Consider the following 17,437-nt stretch of genomic DNA (forward strand, 5'->3'; position numbering starts at 1 on the left):
ATTATTTAAGGTAGCAATTTTATGTGTTTGGTTTACAACAGTGTTTTGGGAAAACAGTCTGAAACAGAAGAATGTATTATTTAGCAACGATCTGTAAAATGTGCTGCATATCTGTACCTGTAATTGATCAATATTCTTACTGTGAACATCAGGTATAGCATGACTAAGAACGAGTAGTATGTTCGTATTGGTTATTCAATCCCTGAACTGTAACAGAGCTATTTCTGTACTTTGAATAAAAATAGATTAACACATCTCTTTTACAGTTTTGTATCTAGGGAGAATAAATCATAAAGCAAAAGAATGCATGGTATTCCACGATGCCACAATAAAATTTGCTCATAGGAACCAGTGCTATTAAAAACACCACATTCTGCTGGGATTGTGGTTCAAGGCCTAATGATTAAGAGTAAGTTACCCTGAAGACTACCCAGTAATGAGGATTTGTAAATTCCCATCTTAATAATGTGCAATACTTTTGGATTGTTTCAAGAATTATTTGGGCTAAAAAGTTCCTTGGTATTCTCACTGACTGTAATCCATCAGAAGACTACTATAAATAACAAGACAAAAAAACATGTTAAAAAATCATCTATTTAGCTGACCTAGCAGAACCAGGAGTTTGCACTGAAGTTAAATTTAGAAAGATATAAATATAATGAAGTTAGCTTCAGGTACGCATGTCAACTTTCTCCATTTCCTTCTTTTTTCCAGAAACAACTAATTTGTAAAATTTGATTTAAGAAAAAAAAAAAAAAAACAACTTTTTTTTTTTTCCTTATGACTAGCTTTCACTTTGTAGTAATACATACAGTCTAGAAAACGTTCTGAATTCTGATCATTTCAGTCAGACTATTTAAGTAACTTGCATCCATGGAATACTTTAAGATTCCAAGGATTTAAAAATATTTAAAAGCACACCATCACACCAACCAGTCAAGTGAAGGCTTAATGGAGGGGACATTTTACCTGATAAAAATAATTGTGACATTGGTACAACATGCCTACACTATGCCTTGTAGCCCCAAACCCACAAGCATAAATGTATACACCTAATTTGAAACACTTGACTAGTTCGCTGAAGGCTGCAGAACTGTTCATGTACCTAAAATTAAGTACATATGTAATGGTTAATATGAATGAAATCACAGACGTTGTTACTGAATCCCAATGAGTGAAGCAAGCCAATGAAAATCTGAAATAAATGAGTACATTAGAGATGCAAAAGCAAATCCTTGATGCTGTTCATAAACCTTTGGTGGATACAAGTTGCATGCATCTAAATACAGGCATGGTATTCAGGTGAAAGGTGGTACTATCAGTGTGTGGAAGAGTATTTAGAGCAATTTGGTAAAACATGTCCCTACTGATTCCACAATTGAATTCATGTGTGAAAAATGCAATTAATTATTAGACTGAAAATGCAGACATGGCACTGAAGCAAAAGCCTTACATCTTGCACAAAGTACTTTATGAACGCCCACAAGTGTAGGATCCATCTGACCTCACTGAAGCCATCAACTTTTGGCATCTAGTCTAAGCTTCATCAAACATACACTTACTTTATCAACAATGGAGAAAATTAGGCAGCATATAAACATAGCTGTAGACATCTCACCATAATTATAGGGACTATAATAGAAGTAGCAAGACAAACAGACAGCAAAACAAGCAAGCAAAGATGAGGATTCCTTTCCATCTAAAGCTTTATACAGCTGAAGCCTAGTGACTTAGATTGCACAACGGGAACAAGAAACTAATAATTCCTTGTAAGGAAGAGGAATAAAGATTCAAACACAATTTTTAAAAAATATATTAAATGTAAAAATTGCCCATGTGTCCTATTTAGTAAGCAATTATATATCATTATATATATATTATTATATTGACATACTGTGTATGTTAACATGGAAAAGCTTGTACTCTTGTCATGCAACATGAAAACTCATCATTAGGAAGTCACTAACTACACCACTAACATTCTTAGGTTACTCTACAAATAAGGAAACACAAAAATTTGAAATAACAACTCCAACAAGAATTATTGAGAGCAACCATAATAAATATGGTCTTAATAGGAATTATGCTGAAAAATAGTAGTGGAGAAAAAATAAGTAGCCAAAAATTTAAATTTAATGTTTTCTCATAAGGATATATGGATCAAGACAGATTTCCTGGGGGAGTTCCTTAACTGAAGGCCTATCACAGCAAAGGACATAACTTGCCAACCTAAGATGTGATGCTGAGATTCCCAAAATGTGCTATGGGGGTGGTGATATCTGTCAAGATGATATTTGTGGAGGAGTTCTTGAAAATAGCCAGGATCTATTAAGGATTTCAAAACTAAGAGAGCAAACTTTAAAATCAAACAGCTACTTCATAGCAGACAAAGTAAATCAGTTAAGATACAAGAGGGATGATCGTATTTGCTCAAGACAGGACGGGAGCGTGTCAGTGCATTCCGAACAGGCTGCAAGTGACACAAGCTGCTGGAAGCCTTTCTAGGAGGGAATTACAATAATCCTCTCCATCAAGAGGGCATGTGCTGCTGCTATGAGGTCATCACAGGATAAATAAGGGCACTGTCTGTATCAAGCACACCACTAAAAAGACATTTTTCAATCTCATTCACTGCAGAAATCTCCACAGAGGAGAGGGGAATGAACTGGACATCAGAATTTTTACTACAATTTCCTACTGCACTCAATTGCCCCAAAACAGTCTATAGTGACATGTAAAAAGAGAGAGCAATCTCCTAAAGATAACAAATACGCACTGGTAAGATTTGTGCTTTCACTGTGGCTGAAGCAGCCGTAGCTGGCAATCCTGCCTGTGTGAAAACAGAGCTACACTTGTGGAATCCCTGGGGTGAGAGGCACACAGCTCCTTATTGCTCAAACTGGGACGAAGTCTTTGATATTTAGCATTCCTACAATACCCATCCCAAGCATGCACTTCATGACATGATTCTGGTGTCTGCCAAACTAACCTTGAACTTCAGCACTGCTTTGAAGAACCATAAAATATTTTTATCATTAATCTGATTGATAGTCTGCACAACAAAATAGTTGGCCAATGCAGGCATTTGGAATATAAAGTACTTGATTTCCCCATGCTTGTGAAAACTAAGATTTCCCTGCATTTGTGCATGTTGAATTGGCCTACAAACTGAAAAAGGTATTGTAAGCAATAGAACACAAAACTTCCTTGTCTTCTTAAATCATGAAAATATTAAATATGTATTTGGTTCATCAAATTGAATTAAGGTAATAAAGCATCATTACGTACATTTTCTAATACATTTATATAACAGTTACATCTTGAAAGCGTATCAAATTATTCATATTATCTGTGAATTAAAGTATTCACAATTGAGCACTTATTGGCCCCCAATGAACAATAAATAACTTTCTTAAAAGAGAAAGCTTATGTGATGTATACAGCATAGGAAACTTCTAGTAGCATGATTATTAAAAGTAACAGCTTGTACCCCTACAGCCTGACCGAGTTTGAAAGAAAGTTCAGAATGGAGTGGGGGAATTAGCTGATGAACTTCTGTCAACTATAGCAGTAGCCTTCATGAATAATTCAATATATGCCCCCTCCCCTCTATGTCTCAACAGACTAACAGCTGCAGCTCTCAAATGACAAGTGTTATTTTTTCAGAAGCTTCTGAAAATAGTATACTGATTATAAAATAACATATATAATAAAATGAGTTTTCCCTCCCCGCTTTTCACTTCTGACTTACAGTAACTAGTAAAGTTTTACAGCAAAAGGAGGAATTTTCAAATGGACTTTTATGAGTTATGCAGCAGGCCTACAGAAGCAGTTGGGAAAAGAATACAGGTTCTCTACTAAAGATTTGGTCCTTTACCTTAACACAACCACACAATTCACCTAGATTACTGTGTCCCTAAAACCTCATTAAGAGTACCTTGTACATAAAAGCTACACTTTCATAATATGGATCTTTATCTTAGCTTCATACAAACAGGAAGAAACTTTCTGGTCTGAGGCTTTTGTATTGAACATTTTCTGTAATGTTCTCTACCTCGTAGTGAAAATATGGCACTTCAGGATGTTGGGAAATTGATTGAACATGTTTGGTGAATATTCTGATGTGGAACAGAGTTTCTCTTGAGCTAACAAGACTTCAGTAAAAGGGGAGAGAAGCTTAAGGAGATAGTAGCATAAGATTCCTTGATGACAGTGCAACTGCCTGTAGCATCAGTCCAGTTTAGGAGGAGAAATGGCTTTCACAGAATGTCTTCTCACACTCCAACAGTTCAGAATAGAAACTATATAAATCTGCTTACTTATTTTTTAATAAAGCAAGGTAGGTAAAAAAGCCCAAACTAGGCAAACTTTAATCACTCAGAAAAAGACTGTCACTTGGCCTTACTGCTTAAAGGAAGGGATCTCTCAGATAAGTTTTTTTAAAGAATTTGAGTATTTTTCAGTTTTGTGAAAAGATTTTTCAGTGGCATTATGTAACAGGGAAGGAAAACATTAGCTTAATGTAATGCTGAAATAGCTACACACGTAGCTGTTTCCTGATTTACTGAGAAGTTACTGTGTGCAGCACATCTGACTGAAAGCAGTAGTGGACAAAATCTTTTTGATACGGACTGAACGATCAGCTTGCTGCTTTGCATTTCTTAAAAAAATATAAATATATAATCTTTCTGTCCATGAGCCAGCTTCTGTTTATAGGAAGTGTGCTCTATGCACAAGAGAAGAAAAATTCTTTGCCTTGCATGCCCTATATGGATATACGCCATAAAAATTAAGCAAATATTGAAGATTTGAAGGTGATCTTGTTGGCAAGAGATAAGCTGAAAGGTTTCTTAAACATTTGCTTTACCTTCTTGTTACAAACTGTTTCTCTTCTCAGCTCCAGAAATGCCCTGGCTCTTCTTCTTCAAGACAACGGCAAGATCCTTCAGTGCTTGAGTTGCCCAATGGGTCTGGTCTATGCATGACTTTAATTGGGATCCAAATTATTTAACTGACTATTTGAGTAAGAGCTTTCTTGTGCTTAAATTTTTTCAGAATTGGAGTTCTATCTCCTACCAATGCCTTGTCATAGAAACATAAAGAAAGTAGATTTATATGATGGATTGCAATTTATATTGTTAATTCTAATACAAAATACCGAAGAAAGAGGTTTCATTTTATCCCATCAAAGGGACATTTTCTGTACAGTAGGAATCTGCATGACCAGAGAGCTATAATGTACATTATATTTTCAGCTGCTTACATTTCATATTTTAACAGTTAAGTTTTCAAACAAACTAAAAGAGAATTATAAGACTTTGGAAACAACAAAGCTATCTGTCTGTTCTTTCACATTTTTTTAGCTAACAGAAATAAAAAATTGGAACGGTTATTGAGATAGTGTATTTGAAAGCTTAATAACACTGCCAATTTAAAGAAAAATGTTAATATGGTATTAGATAGCTTTGTCAGTTGAGCTGTTTTCAAGATAACTTAGAAGTGCTGCTACCAAAGGGCTGCTTCATCCGCACCCATCTTATAACACAATTAACATGGTTAGTTTTTCTGAATACTATGAAAAGTACATTCAAAAATACAATATTTTTCTTCAAAATAATAAATTCATAATTAAAGCACTGTCTGTGTTCTTGCCAAGGGCAAACTGTAACAGAAATGGAAAACCATAATAGAATTGATCAGAAAATTGATTACCGACATTTTTCTTTGATGAATATAGTGATTGGATTCAAAATGAATTATTTGTAAGGTATCTCATGCACCATATAAATACATGCAACTTCTACTTATGAGATTTATGTAGGTGGAGCATGACTGCATACCACAGCGAAATCTGTGTGCCATTTAAGAGTCAGCGGTCAGCTCTGACTCCAACCAGACAGTCCCCTTCTCTCTTAGATTGTGGATAAGTATAATTTCTTCTTTAGTAATGTGCTGGTCCTGCATCCTGGTGCAAACAGATAAAAAAGGATAAGTGTATTTTTAAAAAGAAAAAATTCCCCCAACAAACAGTGCTTTCACTAGGGGCAGTAGTAGCCCAAGAAATCCAAGCTATCATTACTGGTGAAGAGCCCTGCTCCATGAATAACACATTTTTGGGGCCAGCTCATGTCACAAAAATAGGTTGTCTCTGCTCATGAAAGGTCCACGTCTAGGCTGATACAGGGAAAAAATCTGCTTCATACCACCACACAGGGTGGTTCCCCCATCGGAAACAGGCTCCTGGCAAAGCACTGGAAAGTATTTTCAACTGAAAAAACCTGTACTGTTCCACCTTGTGAACAGCAAGGAAAGGTAATTTTTTAGTATTGATTTTACCTTAATTTTCCAGTATATAATCATACATCAAACTAATCCCTTTCATAATATTTTCCAGTTCTTTACATTACTGTTAACAGTGTTAGAAAGCATAAAATGCAAACGTATACAGGACTTACTGACCTGTTCCATATATTTATCTGAAGATACACAGATATCTTCACACTATCACTTAAGTATCAATATTTATTCCCAAAACATTACTGGGAGACTGAAAATAGTAGTCCCTATTCAATAGAGATGAAAGTAAGTGGAATACAAGGCTAAGTGCCCTAGTTCATGTAAACTACAACCAGCACCGTCTATGGAAAAGCAGCTCCCAGCCTATTGTTTTTCTGCTGATCACTTGATCAGCTTTTCTCATGGTTTTTTTTTTTTCAGATGAAAGTTGTCAGCTATGTACGAAACGAGAAAAAAACCAATCTTGACTTTACATCTTCTCACTTGTGATACATCTACAGCTAAGATCAGCACTGATGTCTGAAACAGACTCTGAAACTGATAAACTTACGGAATAGAGTTCTATATAATAAGTTTTCAGCTTTGGAATTTATCATCTGATTTGTCCAATCTGGATGTGTATAAATTTCATCATTTTTACCATATCAGGTTCCAAGTAGGATCGTGAAGTACCAGGCAAACAGATTTGAGATTCTTGTGCTTAGCATTTGGATCTAAGAGGAATATATTGCTATGCTGAACTGCAGTTCGGTTTATTTTTTTTTTTTTTTATGAAGAAAGTATAATTAATATGCTTAAGTTTAAAAGAAAGTGCATTAAAAAAAAAAAAAAAAGATAAATACAGGTTGACATAACAAGAGGGTGTTACATTCCATAGTCTTTCATTTGGTCTTTGGCCGCTTCCCTGACACTTTGTAGAAGTACCAATGCTTGTGACATATGTCAGGATATAAAATCTACCCTTTTAGAAATGTATTAAATTATCCTATTCACTTCTCGTTGCCTGACTTACTAATAGGTGTGCTGGTTCTGTTGTAATCTTGGTCTTAAAAGTGTAATAGGTAAGCGGTAACAGTATTTCTGGAGTTGAACTGAGTCTAGCAATCAAGGCAGAGAGGTAGAAAAAGAAATCATTTGAGGACCCTATTTCCTCTTAGCCTTCTTTTTACATTACGTGTGATAACTGATACAATGAAAATATTTGTGTCCTAGAGATACACATATTAATGATTCCCATCCAAAAGTAATTTTAGGACAAATTGAAAAAGTCAGTATTATTTGCAGAAACCTTAGAAAGATCTAGCTTGTAACAAAAAATAATATTAAAAATATAGTAATGGAAACTACGGGTTACAGTCATCTTCTAATCCAATCTGTCTATAAAACCAAGAAAAAGTTATGTTTGGGATGCTTATATACATCATTCCCATATCTGCATACACAAACAAATACAAAAGTACATACAAAAAACCACTAAAAATACTATATTTCTAACCCATAATATAGAAGGACTGTAAGTCTAGAACAACAGAAGAAAGACTTTCATTTTATATAGTAAGTGTGTATATGTGAATAAAGAGCACCACGTGTTTATGGACTGATTATTTTTATGAGGTCTAACTGTGAAGAGACATTTTGACAGTTTTATTTACAGTGTAAGGCATACCCAGAGGCATGCAAGCATAGTTTGAAAACCATATATATTTGTATATAAAGCACACAGATATATAGATATATGTACATATGTATAAATATATGTACTTGATCATAGGAAGTTATTTTACAGACAAACCACAAGACTAGCTAACATGGCAGTCTACCACTGTAGCGTATTTCCAGATAGCCTTTTTAACATATATACCCTATCAATAACATAAAATTTGCAATTATGTGAGGTACAAAAATATGAATTCAGAGTTTTAAGTATATGAAGGCACTCCCCAAAATGAAATAGTGTTTAAAAATATGCCCTAAAATTACTGATCAAATTTCTTTAAATGTATTTAATTTATGTTAATGTATATATGCAGCTATTTCAAATACACTAAACTCATTAAATTAGTTTTTGATTTGGGGAATTAATGGAGATTTCCACTGTTGAAGATTTTTTTTTTTTTCTGTAGATAAAAAAGAACCCAGATACATCAATGCCTCTGAAGAAAATATAATTCAAAGATAGAAGTTAGATCATTAAGGATGAAAATAATAGGGTTACAGGCAACATCAACTTGTAGAACAAATTCTATTCTTTAATAAACATCTAGTGTGCCCATGCATATTTAATGTTAACAGTTTTTTAACAGCTTAGGCTGTAATCTTAGTAGCCCAGTGTGGAATTTGCTATTGTCATCCCCGCCCTCATCGGGATAGAGGTAGAAAGCGGCAAAGCAGTAACTCAAAGTTATATTTACCAAATTTGAACTGTTGATTAATTTTCCTCCGACAAAGACAAAATGGGAACACCCCATCACCTCATAAACAGTATTATGCTGGTTAGACACCTTCCACAAAGTTTAATTAACACACCAACTCTTCCTACTGAACACTGAGAAGAACTGCAAGACACTCTTAATAGTAAAACTATCTGCATTTCTTTTCCTTCTTTGTTTACCCTGTTTGTTCATATTGTTAATGCCTTGAGGTAGAGGCTGTTCACTAATGTGTATTTGCACAGCATCATGCACTATAGGCCCTAATCTCTGTTATGACCCGTAGCTGTTACCACAACACAACAAGTGGTAACTTTAATAGTGTTTAAAGGTTTTTTTCTGTAGGCAACAAAGTCCCAAATAGTCAAATTTAATTTTGCTATTTCTATCTCCTCAGCCTCTTACTGGACAAGTACTTTGTACTAGAAGGAATACATACCTCCTTATACAGTATCCTTCATATGCATGTGGGATACTTAAGACTCCACATTTATGGATGATCAGCAATATTTATAAATTGGAATATAAAATTTAAAAGAAATACCATAATGTTTTCTAAATAAGAGTTGTGAATATTATAGTTCTTCCAGAATGGCCAGGATAATGGCCACCACTTGAAACTGAGGTCTGTCGATGTTTTGTGATGATTTCCTATACACATTATTGGCAAATCTATATTTTACAAACTAGGAATTAAAAAGAAAGCTAAGGTGTTAAGCAAATACCCTGTTTAACCTGGTGCAGAGTAGCCTGGATAAAGCCCTATGACTGAACAATATATATAAAAAAAAAAAAATAAAAAGAACTAATTTATTCTCAGTTACTTTTTAGAAAAGAGAATCCTGTATAAGTGACTACAGCAGCATGTTCTGTCACATTCTTTCCATAAACTGAGCCCTGTCAGTGACAGCAAAACAGATTGTGTGCATCTGCTGGGAAGGAGCCAGATGACAGTGGAAGAAACACACATGGATACCTTGGCACAACAACTAAAGAAGCAGAAGAAAAATGGACAGAAAGAAGCAGAAAGTTCTAAACTTTAATTAAAATGGCTCTCTAACAAAAGTGGAGTTATCTAAGAGTCTGTTGCAGACTGTATGCTTTGCTTCAGACTGTAACTTTCCAAAAGCAACTACATATTTATACCCTACATTGTCTTGTTTACTCCCTATGGTACTCATATGGCTATCATTCCCACAGTGTCTGGGTCCCACAGAATTTGCCTCAGGGAAATACCATCCTCATTCTACAGACAGGGAATTGATGCACCAAGAGTGAAATCCTCAGAGTCATCTAAAACAGGTTCTGCAAGAAAGAGTTAAATTCACACTGTCCAAATCCAGGCTGCCATCCTAAATGCTAGAATATCCTTCCTGTGCTTAGCTCTGCTGTCAAACAAAAATACTGTTATACTTGACATTAAATAAATAACCTGCTAATACTCTAGCATTATAGGACCAGTGAGCCTGACAAGTTAAATTAGCACAAATGGTGACTGAATCAGCTTTGCTATTGCTGCTTGTATCCTCTCAAGTTTTACTGTTGAATATATGGATTGAGAGCCCAAGACGGCTCTAAAAAGGGTCAATAAGTTACAGTCTTCAGTACAGAACTGCTACCACTATTTGTGGTAGCTGTGTATTCTCATATAAAAAGAGAACCTGATCTTCACTGATAGTTAAAAAGCACTCCCAGATATTGACTCTTCATGGCAGCAGAACTGCATGCTTACGCTCAGGAATGAATTCAGGAATTCTGCTGAGTCTCTAAAATAAATCTTTTATTTCAGGTGTAACTTAACTTACATTGTTTCCCTTTCAGTTAATCACTTGAAGATAGACCAAATAGACATGGAAGCACATTGGTGCTTTTTGTTGTCGTTGTTTTTTTTGTTTGTTTGTTTGTTTTTTAAAGAAAACAGTATTCCAATTACAAGGACATACAAACTCTTCTGAATTTTGCACTGATGTTGTACACACTATTTTGCCTTATATATCAGCAATAAGATGTGACTGCCAGCTGAGTAAAGATTAGTATAGGTCCTAATGGCCCGAACAGCTCAAGTAATCTATGTAGAGCATCTGGAAGCCTCATGAGGCCAGCGGTCTCAGGCTGTTATGTATTCCATATGCAGTGACTATCTAATATTCTGATGGTACCTCAGAATCACATTAGTAAAATGGAATGATTTGGTATTTATAAAACTTATATATGTCATTATAAAGTACAATTAACATTCAGCAGTCAGAAGCTGACATACACTCTCCTAGTCTGAGAAGAACTCTAGAACAACATATAATGCACCTTCGTGTTCCATCTCATTTCAGGATATGAATGGCAGCCGCACATGTACAGACTTCAACCCCCAAGTGGGACTTTGAAAATGGTTTAAGTCTGCTTATAATGCTCTTGATCAAAGAAGTGGTAGATCTCTACATATTCTTCCCAGTGTGGTCCAGAAGAGAAGATAAGGAGATCTTCTTTTGAAATGTTCTATTCAAATGGTACCTTTGTTTCTAATGAGTCTGGAAAAAGAGTCACGAGTGGAACTGAGAAAAAGAGGTGGATGTTAATTAACAACATGAATGATAATTCTGTATATAAAGCAGTTTTTAGTAGGTCATCAAGTCAGTGGAGTTATGCTGGAATACACGAGCAAAGGACATAGTTTCATATATTCAGTTACATCTGAAATACAGTTAGATAAACAAATTAATATCTATGGATCTAAGTTCTCTTTGCATTTGTGAAATTGAAATTTCGCAATTATAGTCGAAAGAAAAGAAAAAAGCAGCACATTTTTACAACTTATAAGCTGTTTCAAGGTCTTGGATAAATACTAGTCAAGACTGAATATCGGCACAACTTTTTAACCAGCGTTGTTATTCTTCTTCATTAATTCAAGCATAATAATGTGGTCAGGAAGTCAGGTTTGGATTCACACCCACATATTCAACAGGCACATTAACTGCCCAAGAAACTGGCTGAAGAGGCATGCGCGCTAGGCCACAAGGTCTTTCCTAAAGGACCACCCAAGTGCTGCTGAAGATGACTGAGAACATGCACATAATGGCTATTTTTAAATTATTTGTTCTCATAAAGGTTTATTAAACACTCTTAGGCAGCCTGAGCAATTTATCGCACCCCGAAGCTGTACTTCCTGTCTCAGCCAACCTATAATCAATCCATTAGTCATTTACAGCACGCTCGTTGTCCTTGTATTCAAACACCTCTTCGTGTTTCTAACTCCTATCCTAGATTTCAGAGCTTTGCTAGGCATGGTATGTCTCAGTTCAAGAAACAAACTCCAATGAAAGAATGAGGGCACTAAAAATTACGAAAAGCTGACAGAGAGGTATTTGTAAAAGATCTAGTTTCACATATTTAGATGAATACACTTGTAAAAACGTAAAGATAAAACAAAAGGCACTTTCTTCTTATACACTGTATTTTATAAAATAAAATCAAACTTTTCAGACAATGCAATTGGAAAGATGGCATGGAACTGGCTGTTTAAACTAGTTTTAAGCTATATTACAGAGCAGAAACACAGAAAGGCTTGTATTTTTTGAGTTAGAGAGATAAAAGAGCACAAGAGACCAACTCAATAGCTAAGGAACTACGGCATTCCAGTGAAACATGACTCAATTACAGCCCTTCATTTGATGAATATTTAATTATCTATACAAAAATGGGATGGCCTCACATTTGGAAACTGAGAGTAGCTTTCTCCCAGAATATTCTATAGCCAACTGATTAAGGACCTTTTCAGAAAGAGATTATTGTCTTTTCTGTGAACTGTTCTAAATTAAGGGTAGGAAGTATTTCAAATCAGGTTTCTCAAATCCTGAATTTCTGCTATAAAAGTTAAACCAGTGCTTATAAAGAATTTATAGACTTAATCTGGGGATGTGGATTCCAGTAGACAACAGGAAACAGCAAAGTAAAACCTAAATTTCCCTTTTTCATGTTGCCCTAAGACCTTTCTAATTATATGGATACATCCTGGCATGCTGAATAGATTTTAGCTTTTACAGCATCTGAGTAAAGTTGCCAATTTTAATCCGTTTTGCCCTTGGAAAACTGAGACACTGCACAACAGACTTGCACAAAGAAAGTTTGCAGCTCCATTTAAAATTACATTTAAGCGTTCTGAGTCCCTTTCTTATATGCATTGGACTGTTGTGCAGCTTCTGCACTTCATTTGCAGACTTTTACCTTGCATCTGTTGCCTCAAATAAAATTCACGTATATTTTTAGGGATGATGATTAGTTAACTGTATGTTGAAGATACACAATATATTTTAAAAATTGCCCTTTTGTTTTTAAGTTTTGGAATTCATATTGAAGGATTACGCTCCCTGGTCTTCTTGGAAATCATCACTGATGGGTTGCATGTGGCGCTGGAGACCATTATATTCAACAAACTTGTTTAAAATTTGGACCTCACTTTGGAAATGAATGCGCTGTACGCTAACTTTTTCAACAGAAACCCTGTATTTTAATCTTAGATATCTAGTTTAGCCCAAGATATATTCAAAACGTGCTCTGTGAACAGACATGATAGTGGATATTTATTTAACTGTTCTGCATCTAAGATTAGCATTTAGACCAACATATGAAAACAGAATGCTGATGATCCATTTTTTTGCAAGTATCAGCAGGGGAATCTCACAAAAATATGCCTATAGATTTTTTGTGATTCTAAAAAGGCCTTGTATTTTGAACTTAGATGTACCAAACATGGAAGCTCTATTTTTAGGATGATGTTTAAATCACAGAGCAATCTTCTGATCCATTAGTGGAACAGCTTCCTCTTTCCGATCACATCTGGAAAACAGTAGAGCGAAAGGAGAGAACAAATGCTTTCTTCCTGACCATCCTCAAAATTACTTTTTATCAGAAATCTGTACAAGTGCTATTCCATGTCCTGTTTGGGGTAGTCAAAGTAGTGATGGTCTCACGACAGGTTTGCCTTTAATCTTATACAGAGAAATGTGGTAGAACATAGTGCTACTGCTTTACAGACAACATTTAGCGACTTGTAACAGAAGGCAGCACCAGAAAATCACCACTTGTCCAGATACATGACAAGTACTGCTCTTCAAAACAGATCAGAATATCTTTCTTTCGTGTCATGCCTCTTTGCTGCATCAGATATTGCTTCATATTGTTATTGTGACAAAAAAAAAGAAAAAAAAAGTTAAATAAAGAACACACTCTGCCTCCATTGAGAAATCCTGGTGCTCTCAATTAAGTATTTTTCTACAGGATTAGAAGTAGGGGAAAAAAAATCCCAATAGCATTAAAATACCATGCAAAAATACCACTTCTGTTGCTTTCTTTGTATCTGTTGTAAGGATTTGCATTATGCCTATCACCACCATATCTTGTCCCTGATACATCTTTTTAAAAACATGAAGTTCCAGAAAAGATAGCACTCAGTAATGATGCCTTCAAGATGACTATTCTGCTGATCACCACAGAATGTAATAGTGAGCTTGTGACAATATCTACTGGAAGCGTAACTGAACTAAATGTAATGTTCTGGATGGGGATTTAAGTACCGAAACTTGTACTGAAGATAGATTCTCATTTTACTTTGTCAATATCAAGTTTTGGAAAAACCATAAAAATGTTAGTCCAATTTTCAACTTGTATGACAAGAATATTATAGGCAATGTAGAAGAATATTCTTCTGTCTCTGTCCTATGCATAATCTTTTTTATTGTAGCATCAACAATAAAACAGAAAGGCAAGATCCTCTTGTTATTGCAGTGAAGACATGCAGATTTCTACCTACCAAGGATATAGGTAGGCATTCTCCATTTCTGTACATGTAATTACGGGCAGTTCTGCTTTAATTAGGTAGCTTGTCAATCATTCCATCATGTTTCTTTTAAAGAAAAAACTGGAATGTTATTTTCCAATTAATACACATTTTAAAATGTAATTTTAAATTATTTCCAATTGCTATCAACACGTCACATAAATAAGAGCACTAGTAATCCAACAAGCCTGGGTTATATTTTTTTCAATGTATGCTGCCAAGCACATTAATGAAATTTTGCTTCATCCTATTTAGTTTTAAATGAGCCTACCAGTCCATAGGCTCCTACTAACATTTATGGTCATATTTCTGATCTCTAAAATTTATGTATGTGTGTTTTGGATGAAGTTGTACATTTTGTATGCCACTGCAAGGACGCATTCCCTGGCTCAGTATTCTGACATAAAAAATATGTCATCTAGAAGTTTGCTAAGTGCAGCTTCACACTTATTTCATATATTGCACTAGGGCAATAAGCCGGATTTTTCCTCATTCTGCTGCTATATCAGTTCCTTGTCTGCATCTTAAACATGTAAGCAAGATAAAGGAAAAACTGACCACTTCTCCAGAATTCTGCGGGCAAAACAGGTTCTCATCTAATACTGCTTCAAAGATCAGTTCCTTATAGGTATAGAACACATTTAAACAATTGTTGTCATTATTTTGTTAAGACTGTTGCCCTACATCTGCAGCAATTAAGGATTATTCACAGCAAGCCAAATTCTATATGCTTCAATAGGAAATTTGTTTGAAAAAACTCTACAGGATTAAGGTTTTGACTACCATGTATTGTCCACTCTCCTCCATTTGCCTACCATCTTACCAAATAGTCCGTAGCCACATTCTTCTTAACCTTCCTAAAAGCCTTCCTCCTTTTTTGCCATTTCTCCCATTTCTCCCACTCCTCATATTCAGTATAGGCAGAAGCAACATTCAGGACACAGATGGACAGAGATAAAGCAGGCCTGAGGATAAGTGTAGAGAACATACTGTCTCCTGCTGGTTTCACAGAACATCCTCAAACTGTACTAACTTTCTCTACACACTGCTCAGGCATTCCCAAGGGTTAGGGCAACCAAAGGAGAGTTCATGGCAAAGGAGAGCACATGTCTGAAGCTAAAATGCCAGGCTGAAGGGGACGCATGGGCCAGCGCTACAGGATGGTCACAGAACCTCAGTGTCCCGTTGTTCCTCTACAAAAACCCCCCATCTTTAGGGACAGCTTTTCCACCCAACTGCAATGAAATGATTTAAAACAATCTCCACTGAGAAACCCATGTGGAATTTTTAAATTAAAAGTGCCGTAGTCTAGCTTCTTACGCTGGTGGATATGTTCTGGAACATTTTAATTTCTGTAATGATCTGACAATAACTAAATTATTTGGATTAAAATAATGCACCATTATTTTGATTATAAGGTCATATCATAATATATTTGTCAGTAGGGGGAAGAATTTATCAGAAATCAACTAAATAGCATGTGCTACTACGTTACTTGTTATTTATATTACTACAAGTAATGTTTCACGTGGACAGTGTTCTGCATTATGTTTACTTTTGCAGATGTGTTTTATAAACAATTTCACAATCTTCCCCCCTTGTCCTTTGTACATACTTTGCTAACGGCTATTGATTGACTACTTAAAAGTAAATACTGAAATTTAACTGAGCATGGGTTCCACAAATGGCATGCATCCTGTATCTATAAAAGCAAACATAAATAATGTTATTTCTAATTCAGTTTACTTAACTGTGCATCTTGTGATTACAGTATGAGAGATAAAAGACGGTAATGTCTAAGGTGAACTCCTGCGCTGGCATTTGGTTAATAACAATTTTCATGATAAACTTCACTTAATCAATTATACAGTTGAAGAAATAAGAGTCAGAGAAGACCTGTTAGGTCAGATTCTTAGTTTCATATCAGCAGTGCTTTATAACCTGGGAAATGGAAGCAGAGGAGCTTTATGCCATCTGTTCAATTCCGTCCCTAATCTGTGGGCTGCCTTAAGGTTAACTTAAATGAAGGCAGCAGATACTGACATTCCAGGACCTGCTGAACTGGCCAGGATCTCTGAAGCTCTCTCCGCTCGAACTCCTGCAGCCCTCCAATGTCAGGGAAGGTGGCAGAAGGCAGAGATAAGTACATCTACCCTGCTGAAGCAGGTGACTGCTAAGTCACCTGTTGAGGGAATTACAAAAGGAGCCCAGGCTACAGACCTTACTAGTGTGATTACTGAATCCATCTTGCACAGGAGTTTATTCCATACAATTTTAAAATAAATAATTTGCAAATAATTTATCCAGACTGGTTTCTAAATAAGTCAGATAATGTACTTTAGAATTTCCCAGGACACATTTCTGCAATCTAAATGTATTTAGTTGTTAAGGGGGGGGGGAGAAAAAAAAAGAAAAAAAAAGAAAAAAAAGAAAAAATGCTTAGTGGAGTTCTGTTTAGCTGTATTTCAGACTAATAGTCCTACACATGAACTGCCTTATAGGTTTTTTTTTTTTCTCTGTGCTTCCTTCTATTTCTCTTGCAAATTTACTTTCTCTTTGCAAGGGAAGAAGCAATGTAACTATGAGAAAATTCTATCACTTTTGCATGTTAGCTTTCCGGGCTGAATAACGGTTGCCATTTGCATACTTTGAAATACTTTCAAGATGCAAGGAAGCTGAAAGGCTAGGATACCATCCGATCTTTAGTGGCTTAAATAAATGGCAGATCTCGGAAAGGTCTCTTTGCAGTTTAAAACTTATGGGAGAAAAATGTGATACTAACAGGGCTGATGGCAAAACACAATCCTAAAAACTGTATTTTGTATATATTCTAAAATCAAAGACTAATTTTCATGACTGAGATCTGTATGTATAGATTTAC

The 17,437-nt window shown here is 35.4% G+C and overlaps 1 protein-coding gene across 14 annotated transcripts in view; it reads right to left on the reverse strand.

Moving 5' to 3' along the window:
• MEF2C (myocyte enhancer factor 2C) overlaps positions 1-17,437 on the reverse strand; it is a 141,990-nt gene that overhangs the window by 104,511 nt on the left and 20,042 nt on the right. Inside the window, exon 1 of one of the 14 annotated variants that reach the window (XM_082336543.1) lies at positions 11,031-11,099. The exons of 12 other annotated variants lie outside the window; for them this stretch is intronic. The gene's annotated coding sequence lies outside the window, so the exon portion shown is untranslated. Of the gene's footprint in view, positions 1-4,867; positions 4,898-11,030; positions 11,100-17,437 lie in introns of those variants that run through there. One more of the 14 variants, XM_082336531.1, reaches the window with a different exon arrangement.

The sequence above is a fragment of the Platalea leucorodia genome, assembly GCF_965183815.1.
Source record: "Platalea leucorodia genome assembly, chromosome: Z".
Taxonomy (NCBI): Eukaryota; Metazoa; Chordata; class Aves; order Pelecaniformes; family Threskiornithidae; genus Platalea; species Platalea leucorodia.